Genomic DNA, 18,198 nt, shown 5'->3' with positions numbered 1-18,198 from the left:
GTTAACTAATTTGTGTTTTTATTTTAATTTTGAAGAAAATCATACTTGGAACCTAGCATTAAAAATAAAGAAAGTGGGGGCACCGGTGTGGCTTAGACAGGTAAGTGTCCAACTTCAACTCAGGTCATGATCTTGTGGTTTTGTGAGTTTGAGCCCCATGTTGGGCTCTGTGCTGACAAGTCAGAGCCTGAAGCCTGCTTCGGATTCTGTGTCTCCTCCCCCCCCCCGCCCCTCCCCCCAGTTGTGCTCTGTCTCTCTCTCCAAAATAAATAAACATTAAAAAAAATTTAATATAGAAAGTAATAACTGTAAAAAGCCACCAACTAGTTTTTCAAACAAATTAGAGACTCATAGGTGTCAAAGACTCTTCCCATGGTCTAGACAATCAGTGGCAAAGCTAATGATAACAAATTTTATATGTGTATGGTGTTTGTTATGCACTACACACCGCAAAGCCCTTCCCACAATGTTTTTAAAAATTCTATCCAAGCCATTTACTTCTACAAATAAAGAATATGAGAATTTGAGAAGTAAAATGATTTGCCTCAATTACAATAAGCCGCCATGATGAATTTCAACCCCAAGATGTGATCTGAGTGAGCCATGCTTGATTCAGCCTATGTGCTAGGTTAGAATTCCAGGGCACTCAATCTGCTGACTAGCCCAAGGCCACAGATCTGGAGAGCTGTGGTCCCATACACAATTGATAATGAAATAAAATGTGATGGAGTCTACCTCTTTGTACTGATCTCTGTCTCATGTTCTCTCTTTCTCTCATGTTCCCCCTCCTTTTCTTTTTCTCCACTTCCAGTCATCCTTAAGCCAGCTGGCCTGGATAATAATTTAAAGACAAAACAAAAAAGGGGTACCTTTTTTTGGCTCAGGTCATGATCCTACAGTTTGTGAGATTGAGCCCCAGGTCAAGTTCCATGCTGACCTTCTCTCTCTCTATCTTTCTCGTCTCTCTCAAAGTAAATAAATAAACATTAAAAAAAGGAATATTCGAGGTATTGTAATTAGGTATGTTTTCAAACTGCTTCAATACCATCCTTATCTTCCTTTCATTTGGAACTCTTCTAATTTTTTATATAATCTAAGATTATTAACACCATAAAATATCCACTACTTCAGAGCCCTTCATTACTTTCACTTCTGGATCATTCTTGGAAAACATAGCTTATCTTGCATAACTCCTCCTCTAAATAAGCCTTCCATGCCTTTTATTTTTCTCTGATTTAGTTCGTTACTGTAAGTCTGTATTTTAGGACTCTCCATTACAGATACTCACCCTGCCCTCCCAGTGCCTATGAATGGATCACAGAGCCAGGCTCTGTGAACTTTGCTTTCCAGATTTGTGTACTTCTGATCTCTGAGCCTTCACTTATTCCATTTCCTCTTAATATAGTAATAAATACTTCTTTCTCTACTTCCTCTTCCACCATCTCTTTCAGCAAAAGCCCCACACATCTCTTAAACCACATCACAAATACCATTTCCCACATGCAGCTTTTCCTGTTCTCATCTTCCCAAAACAGGATTTGCCTTCCTCCTTCTATCAATTCCCCCAAAGGACTTTTTCCCCCAGAAGCCAACTCTAGAGATTTGTATGAAGGAATTTTTTTCTTTCATAATTAAGATTTTATTGGTTGGAAAATGTGAGATGCTTCATAAATTTGCACATCACCTTCCTGTAGGGCTACACTAATCTTCCCTATATAGTTTCAATTTTAGTATATGTGCTGCCCAAGGGAGTATTGCATGAAGGCATCTTACTGGGAAAGTGAAGGAAGCAAGGTTGTGCAAGGAAGAAGTTGGGCTGTAATTCTGTCTCTACTGGGGCCACAGTCAATCCCATGGGGAGCTCTGGAGCTGTGAGCAAGAGTCAGGGCCTTTACCTCTCTCTGCCCACTGGTCATTGGCTATGAGAACCTTGGGCAAGGACCATACAGGGAGTATTTAGCCATAAACTGTCAGTTGTCAGTACTCCTGGGGAGAATGAATACTTCCATCTGGAAAGGATGGAAGGCAGGGATAGAAATGTGAGTGGCACACCACAGTATCCACTACATCAACCTAGAAGGAATTTGGCATACTCTGCTTTTTGGTCATGTCTTTATCTTCTGGAGACTAGAAATAAATATTTCCTCAATATTTTCTGAATTCCGTGCAGTGGTGAGTACAGTACCCAAGAATGCTGGGTACATAATTTTGCGGAGATAATTTACTTTGTACTCTTTCACAGAATGTTCACTTTTAAGATATATTAAGGACGTATGTCAGACACACACTATCTCTATTTTACAGAGGACAAAATTGAGGCATAGACTGATAATCAAGGTTGGTCAAGAGCACAGGTCAATGCTCATTTAAAAGTTTCAGTGAAAAAACCTAGATCTCAGGACTTTCAGGCTGATTGTCTTTGCAAAAAAAGAAGTACTCCATTAAGTAAATACAAATAGTAGCTCTAAAAAGGGCTATAGTTGGGTCAAGAGTTAATAACCTTGCTCCCTAAGCCCCTTCTCAAAAATTCCTGCTTCTGGACCTCCCTGAGGTGCCTGAACTTGATAAGTTATTAGACTTCTTTTTGGCATATACTCACATGCAAAGAGCCAGAGCTTTCAACTGAGATTTAAAACAACTTTGGCTCATTGCCCAGGGCTCATACACTGCAAAGAGCAGAAGGCATTCTCCAAGAATCTTTAAAACAATCGCTGTGAGGAAGATGACCTGAAGTACAATCCCTGAAATCATTTTCAGGAGACTTGCCACGGTCATAAAAACAGGTCAAGTCATAAAGAACCCTTTTTTAAGACAACAATGTCTCTTCCCTCTCCCATTCTCAGCCCCAACCCCCAAAACTACTCTATTATTAGCTTCACCCACCCAAAATCAACGCTTTAGCAGAGAAAATCACCTGTAATGTAACCTATTTCTAGGAAAACAGCAACCCTAGCCCTGTGTGTGAATCTGTTTATGTTGCACAGTTCTAGCCTGGTACTTAGCAGGATTTCTTGTTCACGGCCACTGCTGAGAACCCCAGAACACTGGGCCAAGAGTGGGTCTGTTTCTACTACTTGCAAAATCCAGTTCTGGGCACCATCACCTTGGCTAGTTACCTCCTTTACTCTGGATTCTTAACGTATGGAAAGAGACATGCGCATAGAGATCACATGTAAGTACTTGTGCCCTGGCCTTATATACTGAGTTATTATAGCAGTGATAGTCTTCCATTCAATGTCAAATCAATTGTTCCTTAAATGTGGCTTTTTTGGTCATACTCCTGCTCAGTGGCCATCAAAACACTCCTGATCATGAACACCAAATCCTTAGCCTAGATCTTCTCTCTACAATCTAATTTCAAGCTGCTCTTTAAGTTCTATTGCCCACTACACCTTGGCACACATGCTACATTTCAGAAAAATATCCTATCAGTTCTTATATTAGAAGCATTTCCCAAGATGCCCAGTGAGGTTCCCCTTAGAAAACTCTGGCCACTGACAGCCACTTTATGATTCTAGATATTCTAGAAATATAATTACAGAAACCAAAGTTTGTTTTCTGCTAACAGAAACTAGCCAATCGATTTCCAGCTCTTGAATGCCAATTTATCAATATGTTTCAGTGATAATGAATTCACCTGCTGGATTGTGAGATGACACCCACAATTTTCACATAGATCATATTCATATTTTATATTTTCATACACACACAGCCACCCCTCTTGCATTTTCACATCTGCAAGTTTTTCCCCTGCTGAGAAACCACTTCTTGTCTACACTGGTTTTAATCCTACTGAGGCTTCTGTGTCCAACTCAGTCGCCATCTCTTTCTTGAAGGCTTCTGGTGGCCCACCGCATAGCCCATATGTGGTTCACATCAGTTTATGCCTTGTGTTATTATTTGTGTTCACATCTCATCCAGTCTCTATTAAACAATAAGTGTAAGGGTAGAAACCAGGTGTCAACCCTTCCTCTGTTCCAACAATACCTGAAACAATACACAAAGTATTGTTCAATACTTTGACAAAGTCAATGTTCAATGAAGAATTGAAAAAGCATGAGGCATATCTTCTCATAGTCACTGCAGTATATATAAAACAAATTTGGAAAAAACTTCAACATATTTTTGTTGCCTTTCTATTAAAGTTTACCATACATAAAATATAGAACTATTAAGTATATATATTGAAAATTTGTAAAAAGTGGTTAAAGGCATGTAACCATCTCTAAGAATATAGAACATTATTTACCACCAGAAACCACCACATCTCCCTGCCCCATAGTCACCTCACAAAACTAATTACTATTCTGATATCTATCATCTTAAAACACTTTTCATCTCTTTATAATGTACTAGTATGGTATGAACCTCATCATGGTTTTGTTTTGGTTTGTTTTATTGCTCATTATTATGATTGTGGATTTATCCACTTGGTTATTCCAAAGCCTTAGTTGATACTTTTCATTGCTAAATAATATTCCATAATATGACTGTAATAATTTTACTAACAATAATGGACATTTGGGTTATTTCTCGATTTTGGAAATGATGAATAAAGCTCTCTGAACATTTGTGTATGTGTCTTTTGGTGCAATGTGCATGCATTCTGTTACATATTTAGCAAAGAAGGGAAATAGCCAAGCCACTGTGTATGCATACATTCAACTTACCTTGATATTACCATACAGTTTTCAAAGTGGTTTTACCAATTTGAACTACCATCAACATTGTGTGAGATAGCTTATTGCTTTATTTCTTCACCAGCACCTGGCATTGTCAGATATTTAAAATTTTAGTCATTCGGGTGGGTGTATAGGGGTATGATTTTAATTTGTATTTACCTGATGATAAATCGTGACAAAAAAACACACATCTTGTTATGCTTTTTGGCCACTTGGACAATCTTAGTTGTGAAATGTCCATTTCGGTCTTTTGACATGTGTTTAAACTGTACTGTTGTATTTGTCTTATTAATTGATTTTATATGTATGTGTATATATATATACACATACATATAAAATCATTGTATTTATTTTTCAGAGAGCATGAGTGGGGAAATGGCAGAGAGAGAGGGGGACAGAGAATCCAAAGCAGGCTCTGCGCTGACAGTAGGAAGCCCACTGTGGGACTGGAACTCACAAACCACAAGATCATGACCTGAGAGGAAGTCAGATGCTTAACCAACTGAGCCACCCAGGTGCCCCAATCTGTAACATTTTTAATATACAATTATTTTTGGATACAATTTCTATGTCAGATATATGATTATAAATCTCCACCTCCACCCTGCAGTTTACACGATAGCTCTCTTAATGGTGTTTTTGATAAATAAAAATTCTGAATTTTAACTAAATATAATGCATCAATCTTTCACTTTATGGTTAGCAACTGTGCCTGTGTACATGAGTTTTTTTTCATGTAAGAAATCTTCTCTAAATTTAAGATCAAGAAAGTTTTCTTTCATGTTTGCTTTAGAAGCTTTGTAATTTCACCTTTCAATTTGAGGTCTCAGGTATATATGGGATAAATTTTGGTGCATGGTATGAGAAAGGTGTCGAATTAATTTTTATGGAATATACAATTAACCCTGAGGCATTTATGTAAAAGATCACATGTTCTCCCACTGCACTGCTGCAATACTTTACCATAAATCAGTGACAATTCATGCCTGGGTCTAAAACCGGGTATTCTCTTATATTCTATTTGTCTATATTTCTATGTTTGTGCCAAAATCATAGTTTTTAATGATTGCTCTATTGTTGTTTTGTTTCTAAATCTGTTAGTTCATGTCTCTCTCTTTCTTTTAAAATTTATTTATTTTGAGAGAGAGTGCGTGCAGGGAAGAGGCAGAGAGAGGAAGAGAGAATCTGAAGGAGGCTTTGCGCTGACAGCTGGGTGTGGCTCAGAAACCTCGAGGTCAATACCTGAGCCAAAATCATGAGTCAGGTGCTTGACTGCCTGAGCCACCCAAGCATTCTAGTTCAGTCTTTCAACATTGTTCATCTTTTAGATTTTCTTTGATACTTTTAGTTGTTTGGATTTCTATATGTATTTTAGAATTTAGCTTGCCAATTTCTACCAAAAAATATAGCCATATGTGACTTATAATTAGAGTTTTATTGATCCTATAAATCAGCTTAGGGATCACTGACTTCTTTAAAATATTAAATCCTCAAATATATAAGCCTGGTATATACATTCATCTATTTAGATCTTTAAAAAAATTTTCTTCATAATACCTCACAGTTTTCAGTGAAGAAGTTAGGAATGACTTTTGTTCAATTTAGTCTGAGGCGTTTGATATTTTTGGTGCTATCACAAATGAAATGTTTTCTAATGTTTGATTTTGACTTGTTACTAATAATGCAAAGTAGTAATTGAATTTCACATATCACTTTATATCCAATGCTATTTTCAGTTATTGCATGTGATTTTTTTAATCTATAGAATTATTTTGCATGTATAATATACACAATTAAGTTGTGCATGAGTTTTATTTCTTTTTAATTCTTATAAATTTCATCTATTCTTCTTGCTGTGCTGTATTTGAAGTGCTATAAAAATACTGAATAGATGTTATTTTACTGGGTATATATATATATATCTTACCAGACTTTAATGTATATGTTTAATATTTGATAATCAAATAAGATTTAGAGGTTTCTTTGGGTAGCTATATCTTCCCACCTAATTGAGGAAATTTCTTTCTATTTCTATTTTATAATGGATTCATCATTGGTGATGAATTTCATTAAGGGCTTTGTATGTATCTTTTGAAGTTTCCATATGGTTTTTATATTTTATTCTGTTATACTGTAATTTATTTTCAAATATTAAACCAACATTTCATTCCTAAAATAAACTCAGTGTGATTATAATAAAGTATTATTTTTCTATATTTCTGGATTCAATTTTCTAATATATTCTTTAGGTTTTCTTGTGTGCATGTTCATGAGAGATGTTGGCCTACATTTGGTTTTCTCTTTTTTGCATGGTTTTTGTCAAGTTTTGTGTTAAGGTCATATTAAGCCCATAAAACAAGTTTACAAATGTTTCTTATTTTTCTATTCTCTGGAAGAGTTTGTTTAAGATTGGTGTTTTCTTTTCTTTAAATGTTTAGAAGAATTCACCAATGAAGACATTGGATCCTTTAGATTTATTTGTGGAAATGTTTTCAATTTTGTTCATATTTTCTATTTCTTCCTATGTTTGCTTCAAGGAAGTTGAGTTTTCATTTAAGTTGTGAAATGTATTCCAATGAAATTTTCTCAACATCTTATTTTGTTAATCTGTGATCTAGATAGTGACATGTTCTCTTTCGTTTTTTGAATAAACCATTTTTTTTTTTACAGTAGTTTTAGGTTTACAACAAAATTGAGCAGAGAGCTCATAGAGTTCTAAATATCCCTTGGTCCCACACATATACCTTTTCTACCAACAATGTCCTGTGTCAGAGTAGTACATTTGTTACAGTCTGTGAACTTACATTGACACATCACTATTATTCAAAACATGAAGATTATATAAGGGTTCATCCTAGGTATAATACATTCTACGGGTTACCACACATCTCCAATGACATGTATCCACCATTGTGGTATGGTGCAGAAAAGCTTCACTGCCCTAAAAGTCCTCTGTGCTCTACTTCTTCCCCACCCCACCCCCAAACTCTTGATAACTACTGATCTTTTTTCTGATTGTTGGTTTTTGACAACCAATTACTGTTTTTATTGTCTCCGTAATTTTGCCTTTTCCAGAATGTCATATAGATGTAATCATAGAATATGTAGCCTTTTCAAATTGACTTCTTCTACTTAGTAGTATACATTTAAGTTTCCTCCAGGTGTTTTCATAACTTGAGAGCTCATTTCTTTTTAGTACTGAACAGAACTGCATGATCTAGGGTACCACAGTTTATTTATCTATTCACCTACTGACTAAGGACTAAGGACTTCTTGGTTGCTTCCAAATCTTCATAATTATAAATACAGCTGCTATAAACATCTGTGTGCAGGTTTCTGTGTGGACATGTTTTCAATTCATGTGGGGAATAAATAGCAAGGAATGTTATTGCTGGATTGTATGGTAAGAGTTCAGTGAATTTCATTAGAAACTGTCAAACTGTTTCCCAAAAAACTGTTTCCCAAAGTGGCTGTACCATTTTGAATTCCTACCAGTAATGTTGTTTTACACCTGTGAGAGTATTTGGTGTTGTTAGTAATTTGGATTTTAGCCATTCTAATAGGTATCTAGTGGTGTCTCACTGTTGATTTAATTTGCATTTTCTTGGTGACACATGATATGGAGTATCTTTTCATATAAATATTTACCATCTGGGTATCTTTTCAAAATGAGGTTTCTGTTAAGGTCTTCAGCCCATTTTTTCCTCTTTTATAGTTTATTGTCAAGTTAGTTTCCATACAACATCCAATGCTCATCCCAACAAGTGCCCTCCTCCATGCCCATCACCCCCTTCCCCTCTCCCCCTGCCATCAGCCCTCAGTTTGTTCTCAGTATTTAAGTGTCTTATGGTTTGCCTCTCTCCTTCTCCTTAACTATTTTTCCCCTTCCCCTCCCCCATGGTCCTCTGTTGTTAAGTTTCTCCTGTTCCACATATGACTGAAAACATATGGTACCTGTCTTTCTCTGCTTGACTTATTTCACTTAGCGTAACACCTTCAGGTTCCATCCACGTTGCTACACATGGCCAGATTTCATTGTTTCTCATTGCCAGGTAGTATTCCATTGTATACATAAGCCATATCTTCTTGATCTATTCATCAGTTGATGGACATTTAGTCTCTTTCCATGATTTGGCTATTGTTGAGAGTGCTGCTATGAACACTGGGGTACACATGCCCCTATGCAACAGCACTACTGTATCCCTGGGGTAAATTCCTAGCAGTGCTATTGCTGGGCCATAGGGGAGTATTATTGCCAATTTTTTGAGGAACCTCCATACTGTTTTCCAGAGGGGCTGCACCAGTTTACATTCCCACCAACAGTGTAGGAGGGTGCCAATTTCTCCACATCCTCACCCGCATCTAGAGTCTCCTGATTTGTTCATTTTAGCCACTCTGACTGGCGTGAGGTAGTATCTCAGTATGGTTTTGATTTGTATTTCCCTGATGATGAGGGACACTGAGCATCGTTTCATGTGTCTGTGACCAGTCCATTTTTAAATCAGGTTGTTTGCCTTCTTATTGTTGAGTTTTAAGCGTTCTTTGTAAATTTTTAGGTAACAGATTCTTTATCAGATGAATCTTCTCCAAATGTTTTTTTCTAGTCTGTGGCTTTTCTTCTTGCTGTATTGACATTGTCTTCTACAGAACAGAAGTTTTTAAATTTTAATTAAGTCAAGCATATCAATTCTTTAATTCCTCATTTATCATTTGGTTGAATAAAGAAGACTAAAGGCAATCCAATTCACAGATTAAGTAGGTGTTTTGTGAAGTAATGACTTTTTTTCATCAATCAATATATTGTTACTGAGTGTCAACTTATTTTCTAGGTATAGTACTAAAGGCACAACAATGAATAAATACAGCTCCTACCATCAAATAATTAAACACATAATTGTGGTGGAATGAGGGTAGACAGGCATGTAACTAATCAAGTAAAATCATAAACTGAGGCAGACAAAAAATATTAGAATAAGTAACTAAAATCTAGCAGGAGAGAAAAGATTATCATAATTATAATCAAAATCATCATTGTCGTCACCATCCCCCTTTATATTTTTATTATGTTTTTCAATGATGTTTATGGAAAAATTAGCATGTCCCTAGCCCCCTACTAAGTGATAGTATGGATGCAGTCTTGAGCAATAGAGGCAGGCTCATATCCTCATATGGCTTCCAAGTTAATAGATGCATTATTTGAACTTTTGGTAAACACCATGTAGGATGTGTGAATGGTACTTTGTAAAGAACAAACATGGAGAAAACATAAAATCTCAAAAGATCTCTGTGGAAGTACATTTTAACTATGTTCTACAAGATTAGAAGGGCTGGAGGAAGGAAGAGTAAGCTTTTGGTATTTTTGACAGAGGGAAGAGCATCACATTCTGCAGTTTGCAATGTATTTTCCCCTTACTTTATTTTTTTCCCTTTGGCTTACTTTCAAAAATACAGCCTCTGAGATAAATCTGGAAGGGATACCATATTTCCTTTTTGACAGATGAAAAAATGAAGAATTGAGTATCAGAAACAATAAGTGACATAACTGAGCTTCCATGACAAGTCAGTCAGTAGAGAAGGGACTTGAACTTGTCCTTGCTCAGGACTGCTGTCAGAACCTCCATGAAAGGCAAGGACAGCAGCATTGGTGATGACCATGAAAAGCAAGAACAAAGTATCTTAAGGTGTTGAAACCCTATAAGCAAACCTGAAGTTAACAGCGATGAGAAGACTCGCCCCCTATTCCCACGGATGTGTTCCAAGGCCCTCCAGGGGGTGCCTGAAAACTTAGATGGACTCAAACCCTACACAGACTATTTTTTCCTATGTATGCATACCTCTGATGATGTTTAATTTATGAATTATGCACAGTAAGAGATTACCAATAAAAAATCTCTCAAGACATCTTATTGTCCCATACTCACCCTTCTTGGGATGACGTGAGATGATAAAATGCCTAAGTGATGAGACGTAGTGAGGGGAATGATGCAACACTGTGATGTAATTTTTATTGACCTTCTGATGATAGGTCAGATGGAAGACCCCCTGCTTCCAAACAAAGGTTGATGCGGGTCACTGAAACAACAGAAAAGAGAGGACTGTTGTAAACAGAATGATGAGGGCAATATCAGAGGGTGTGATTTGATTTCAGAAAACTTGGTTTTGACCGAGTCTGTCATCTGGGGGTTTAGGACCTTAGGCAAGATCATTATACTCCATATTCCTCAGTTTCCTCCTTTGTGGAATAGTGACAAATACCACCACCAATAACAACAACAAAAACAAAAATCCATGGGTTGTCCTGAGGATAAAATGAAATAACATATATAAGGACACCTCAAGATTATGAAAAGTGTCATTCAAACCTTAGCTAGTTTTATAATAGTAATTATCGTGTCTCTCAGCTTTGCCCAATTATTCATACTTTTAAATAGTTATTCTTCTTTCTATAAAATAGATTCCTACCTATTAAGAGAAGTTTGGTTTTATGTATCACTTTATGTCTCTTTGTTTGTTCTCAGTATTAAGTGAGTACGTGTGTCCATGGGTTGCAGGCTGCGAGGGTAATGAAGCTGGTGCCTGAAGAATTATGATTTCAGGTGGGGAGCATGAAGCTAATTTTTGGACATAAGTAAGTCTGTGTTCTCCCAAACATCCTAAGTCATAAATATTGTGGGGCTGAAAAGTCAGCAGAGAAATTACATAGTCTGCACCAAGTTATGGTTCAAAAATCATATCTCTCTAGAATTATTGGAAGCTTGCAACAGAACGAACTGCAATATTCTACTGCTATTGTCATTAAAAAGCGATAGTAATAATGCTAATGCTCATAGAATGAATTCACAGGAACTCATTTTATTAGAATCAGTCTTGTTGACAAAGTACATTAAAACAATATTCAATAATAACTTCAATAAATGGAAAACTAAATTAATAAAAAATTTTCTTCATTTTTTCTACTTTAGGGAGTAGAAGAAATAGGAAGGAAAGAAAAAGAGGGCTGAGGAAAGAATGAAGAAAGAAAATATTACCTTTTATGGAAAGTCCATGATGATAATCGGAGAGCATATGCACTCAAGGTTTTACCATGTCTGAGACAATAATACGAATCACAAACATCCCTTTGATTCAGAATCAGGCAATAGCTGTTGAGATAAGAATGATAATTTATAGGAATCATTACAGGCAGGGTTCACAGGTTTGGACAGAAAAAAGGAGGATGCCATGATTGGACACACATTATAAAACGTACTTTCTATTCATTAGATAATTTAAGCCTCATAACTACCCATTATGAAAGTTATTATTAAACCCATTGTGTAGATGAGGAAATGGGGCTGTGGGAGATTAAATTGTTGGTGCAAAGTATAGGGAGTAAGGATTCAGCTCTACCCAGTTCTCCTTGAGTTGAAGCCCTTGCTTGTTCATTGAGACCATAGTGAACTAACAAAAGAAAACACATAAAATACATAAAGTTAAAATGAAAAAAAATTTGTATTTTTTTCACCTCAAGTGAGATATAAAGCCATTGGAGGACTTTGAATAAGAAAGTGAACTGCTTCAATTACTAGTATCAACCAGAATGGAACTCAGGATTAGGTCTTCTGTTTTATGAAACATTAATAGCTAAATGGACTGAAAAGAGAAGATGAGAAACGTGATATGACATGTTATAAAATGACCATCTCTTTTTGTTTCTGTTTGCAGAATTGATTGCAGAGGGCACGGTTAGAAGCAGGAAGATCACTTAGGAGGTCACTGTCATGCAGAAGGTTATGGTGGCTTGAACTGAATTATCAAAATAGCTAAGAAAAGTCAGTGCCTTTGGGATACACAATTGAGGGACCTTGACAACAAATTTTAAAAAGTAAAATAGGTGGGTGCATCTGGATATTCTTTGCAAAAAAAGACACAACAAAATCTGGTCCTCCTATTTCAAAAGCACTGATCTGTTCTTCAGTTAGGATCTAGCTAGTATTTTCTCTATTCATTGTATACATTGTCCCTAAAATTCTACCACTGAGCTAGCATTAAAATGTAAACACACACACACACACACACACACATTTTTAGGCATGCCAGAATGCGAAACATTCAACACTCACAAAGTCTTTCTGAAATATGTTTTGATAAAAATATCAGCAAAATGACAAATGAATTCAAGAAAAAGAAAAATGAAAGACTTCAGATGAGGTCATCAGCAAATAAACTGTTACTTACTACATTTAAATCTACATTATATTTGATATGTAATGCCAGAAAACAAATAGGTCTCTCTGAATTTAATTCTTAAAGTAATCTTGAAATGGAAGCAGCAGTGACAGAGGGATCTGAAATCATGTCATTTCTTGCCTTAGGAGTAAATAAGATACAATTGAAAAATGTAAGTTGAAAGGTTTGTTACCTCCCTAAGGGCAATCATTAAAACAAACAAGAGTACACATTTTGTATAATTACAGGGAAATAGAATAAAGAAAATCTTGAGGTGCCTGGGTGTCTTAGTCAGTTAAGCATCTGACTCTTGATTATTGGCTCAGGTCATGATCTCACAGTTCATGGGATAGACCCCTGTGTTGGGCTTTATGCTAAGCGTGGAACCTACTGGGATTCTCTCTCTCCCTCTCCCTCTGCCCCTCTGTCCCGCCCCTCTCTCAAAATAAATACGCAAACTTAAGAAAAAAAGAATAAAGAAGAACTTTAGTGATCCCAAACAAGGTGAAAAATACATTATCATACTAGAAAAATGTTAAGAAGCATGTCAAATAAAAATCATTAGATAACATAGAATAATTTCATCTATACAATAATCATATTAAATGTGAATGTATTAAATTCATTTAGTAAAGGTAAGATAATATCCTTTTAGTTAAAGACACAATATTCAACTATATCCTATAAACAGGAGACAGAACCAGGACTCTTTGAAGTCCTCACAATTATCTGTATTTTTATCATTTCCACATTTCCTGCTCCCCAGTACATACTGAAACATAGGCCTCTTAGTAAGTCAACTGTGAACTCACCGAGCAAAGTCCAGGTCACATGCTTAGCTTTCCACTTTTTTTTTTTTTTTTATGTTTTATTTATTTCTGAGAGAGAGAGACAGCATGAGCAGGAAAGGGTCAGAGAGACAGGGAGATACAGAATCTGAAACAGGCTCCAGGCTCTGAGCTAGCTGTCAGCACAGAGCCCGATGTAGGGCTGGAACCCACCAGCCGTGAGATCATGATCTGAGCCAAAGTTGGATGCTTAACCGACTGAGCCACCCAGGCACCCCTTAGCTTTCCACTTTTAAGTAACATCTTATTTCCGGTTTCTAGCAATTTTTTTTCCTTATAACCACAACTATGAATGCTTTCCACCATACAGTTTCTTGCTTTTAATAGGATACCTTACTATCCCTGAATCACACATTCCCTACTTTATGACCTTTATAAAACAAGATGATGGGGGGTCCAGACATTCAGCTCAAGTCATACATTTTACCTTAGACAAGTTAGTTATATCTCAGAGACCCAAGTGTGAACATACAGAAATAGTAAAATGGTTCTTGCTTCCTTTACTCACAAGGTGGTTGCCAATATAAAATGAAAAAATATATTTTTTTAAAGTACTTTGGACAGAACAAGGTGTGACACAAATATAAAGAACTGCTATAACTGATTATTTAGTATTAGAAACCTATTGAAAATCTTTATTTCTTCCAATATAGAATAGTGGTTAAGACTGTGAACTCTGGATCTTCGGTTCATAGTCTCCCTATGACCTTGACCTGGGCTAGAAGATCCTTGAGGCTCTTTCCAGCCACGATAGTTTACAATCTTATGGAGTTCATAAGGGACTCATAAGCTAATGACCTCTCACTCACTGGCACCTCTTGACCTGTCTTTAATATTACCATAATGCTATGACCTTTCTCCCAAACAGACATAATCAGAACTGGTTTAGAAAAATGAAGAGATATGGCATAAGATTTTCTTACACCTCTGCAAGAAAGAGTCCATGACTCAAGATGTCTCCTTTTTTGGATAGAAAAACCTGAAAAACTTATTTTTCTCTACCAGTTTCTGCCTTGAAGATGTCTCCAGATTTTTTGCCAATGAATATGGGAAGCTGTCCATCCAAGTGGCTGAAAGTGTGGGCAGGGTGAGCAAAGAGTGAGTACGCAGGGCAGGAACACATGAAAACATTTCTCAGAAAAAAAAACAGCATTTCTCCCTTTTCAGTTGAGACAATGTTTTGTTTCTGTTTAGGAATCATAGAAACTGCGAATGAACAAGCTGTATTGGGTCATCTAATCTGCCCTCCAGGGAGGGAACGAGCTGCTGCAACATGTTCATTCAATTCTTTTCCAGTTTCACGTGGAGACTCCAACGGGGGTTTGCGCCCCACACTCTGGCCAAGACTCTGGGCTCCAAGTCAGTATTGCAGGAGTATTGCTGTTACATTGGAAAGAAAAGGAAGAAGAACCTCCAACAAAAACATTTGTTGAGGGGGACGATTAAAGGAGGTTAACTCTATACATAAATGTTAAAATTGAACACATGTAAGGAAAGCTATATTTCTCTATGTTGAAACAAGTAGGGTTTCATAATTTTGATTAACTAAATAGAAAAAGGTAATCATGCTTCCATTCTTAATTGCAGTTGCACTATCTTGTATTTTCAGACTGTGAGATTAATGAATGTTTTGAGGTTGATTTTTTTTTTTAATTGGGACTTTAAAAAACATGTTAAATAGTATCCTCAACACTTAAAGCTTGCAAGAACTTCATTGCCATGTGAAAGTTCTAAATGGGTACATATGTTCATATTTTGAGTTTTGTTGAATCTTTACTGTATGCCAAGCCATTAGGTTAAATATTTTACATGAATTTTCTCTTTCACTCCCCATAAGATACTGTGATATACTTTATCCCTCTTCCAGATAAATAACAATCAGAAACTGAGCTTTACAAAGGGTAACCAACTTGCTTGATTTCATAACTGTGTGTGGGAGAGTGGAGTTTTGGGGTCATATTGGTCGGTCAGATTCCAAATCTCTACACCATTATCTTTTATTTTACCTCCCCACCACACCGAGCAATACGTTAAACAATTATCAGGTATTTAAATATTTTTTAATATACTGTCCTTTTAGATAGGGAAGGGCAGGGGCTTGGACTGGATTGCATGAACAGAGGGAACTTGCTTCTGTCCACAAATATATGAAGCCTGTATAAGACACATTCCAGAACATGACTGGACTCGATCTATACACCTGATTTGTTGACTCTAGGCATGCTATATAACACTCTGGTGTCTGCCTCAGTTTCTCCATATTTAAAATGGAAGATTTTACTTTCATTTGCAACGTTCTTGTGAGGATTTTTCTTTACTTTTTAAAGTTTTTATTTTTTAAGTTTATGTATTTATTTTGGGAGAGAGAGCACATGTGTGTAAGCAAGGAGGTGAGGAGCAGAGAAAGAGGAAGAGAGAGAATCTCTGCCCTGTTGGCAGGAGCCCAAAGCAAGGTTCAAGCTCACAACCATGAGATCATAACCAGAACTGAAATCAAGAGTCTGATGCTTAACCAACTGAGCCACCCAGGTGCCCCTGTTGTGAGGATTTAAATAGTGGATATGTGAAAGGCAGATAGAACACTGTCCAAAATCAAGCATAAAATTAAATATTAACTGTAAGATAGTGCATTATATGTTTACGAGTATACTAATTTCTTCATTAATGTTTTCATTTTTCAAAATGCTTATTACTTATGCTAGATTTATGTATTTTAACTCATTAATGTTAATGACCACTATCATTATACACGGTTGTTTGATCTGAAATTTCTCCATTATATACATTTTGATCCTAAATCTCTTTAGTTTTGTCTGATCTGCTAATGGAATGGAAATATTTCTGAGAGGGATATAACTTTGTCTTATTTGCAGTCTGATTGTGAGTTAATAGATCAAATTGCGCCCTCCTATCTGGTCTGGAGAAGGAGCTGAACTGATGGGTCTAGTGGCATATGGTAGACAGTCAGAACACACAACAGGAAACAATGGCTACAGTTAGAGTGAATAGGTGCCCAGGACAAAGAAGCTGTGTCTGTGCCTTTCCTGGAGCAGCTGGTATTTAATGTGTGGGATGGTTTGTCCTTTCACTAATGAAAACATAATTTTCATTCATCTTCTCTTAGTGTGAAATGTTTTGGTTTTTTTAGCAACTTCTAAGGTCACACAGATATTTAAGTTAATCAGCTGACATGGAAATGCTTTTGCAGTTGGAAATTATATATTGCATACACTTTCTAGTATTATTTGAAAAAATTTTTTTTTAATTTTTAAAAAATATTTATTTTTGAGAGAAAGGGAGACAGAGCATGAGTGGGGGAGGGGCAGAGAGCAAGGGAGACACAGACTCCAAAGCAGGTTCCGGGTTCCAGGTTCCAGGCTCCGAGCTGTCAGCATAGAGCCTGACACAGAACTTGAACTCACAGACTGCAGGATTATGACCTGAACTGAAGTCAGACACTTAACCAACTGAGACACCCAGGAATTCCTGAAAAAACTTTGTTATTTTTATTAAAAATAAAACTGTATTCAATGTTAGTACTTAAAATTTATGTTCATGATGGAATATTAAGAAAATTAATGGAAAAAAGTAAAATAAAATCACTTGAGGTACCATATGCAAAGATAAGCACACTTAACCTTTTTCATGTTTAATATTTTTATTTAAATATTAACATTTGTTCTACTATTTTGCTTTTATATGTTTATAATAATTTTGTGACTTTTTTCACATAACTAAATATCCCATGTATTTTTCTTATTATATGGTGTTAAAACAATTTTAATGCCTGCATAAATCAGTTCAGTAGATAGTTTCCATATTTTATTTCACCAGTTTCCTAATTGCTGCACATTTTATATATCATTTACATATTATTTTGATATATTGTACTTATAAATAATACTGTGATAAGCATTTTGTGTATACACAAATGGAGAGTAAAATTTTTGTATGTTTTATTTTATATTTGAGAGAGAGACAGACAGTCAGAGTGCAAGCAGGGGAAGGGCAGAGAGAGAGGGAGACACAGAATCTGAAGCAGGCTCCAGGTGCTGAGCTGTCATCATAGAACGTGAGGTGGGGCTTGAACTTTCAAACCAGGAGATCATGACCTGAGCTGAACTGACTAAGCTACCCAGGAGCCCTAACCTTCTAGATTTTCGATGCCCCAACCTCTTCAATCTGTCTGCAACTCTAGGAAGGATGTTACATCTTTCAGTTCCTTATCTCAGTGTTACCACAGTATCTCCTTTTAACATTTTCCATTCTCCAACTTCTTATATTAAATTTTATGTGATAAAATAACTGGCATGAGTTCTATCATCCTGGCCCTATCCTGATGGATACCTTTTAACAAGGCGACAACAATTTCTGTTAGCAGCAATATATTTCTGCATTAATTAAACAAAAGCTTACCACAGCAAGTGAAATATTGGTAGAGGCTATATTGAAGAAAAAAA

At 36.2% G+C, this 18,198-nt stretch overlaps 1 non-coding gene across 1 annotated transcript; it reads right to left on the bottom strand.

The window, feature by feature from the left end:
* Positions 1-1,649: 1,649 nt before the first annotated feature.
* Positions 1,650-1,755, bottom strand: LOC144232183 (U6 spliceosomal RNA). The gene has a single exon (XR_013335326.1). It is a non-coding gene; the product is annotated as a U6 spliceosomal RNA (small nuclear RNA).
* Positions 1,756-18,198: the final 16,443 nt, after the last annotated feature.

The sequence above is a fragment of the Crocuta crocuta genome, unplaced genomic scaffold (assembly GCF_008692635.1).
Source record: "Crocuta crocuta isolate KB4526 unplaced genomic scaffold, BGI_CrCroc_1.0 scaffold260, whole genome shotgun sequence".
NCBI lineage: Eukaryota > Metazoa > Chordata > Mammalia > Carnivora > Hyaenidae > Crocuta > Crocuta crocuta.
The sequence above is the reverse complement of the archived record's forward strand: the minus strand, read 5'-3'. Positions and strand labels throughout refer to the sequence as shown.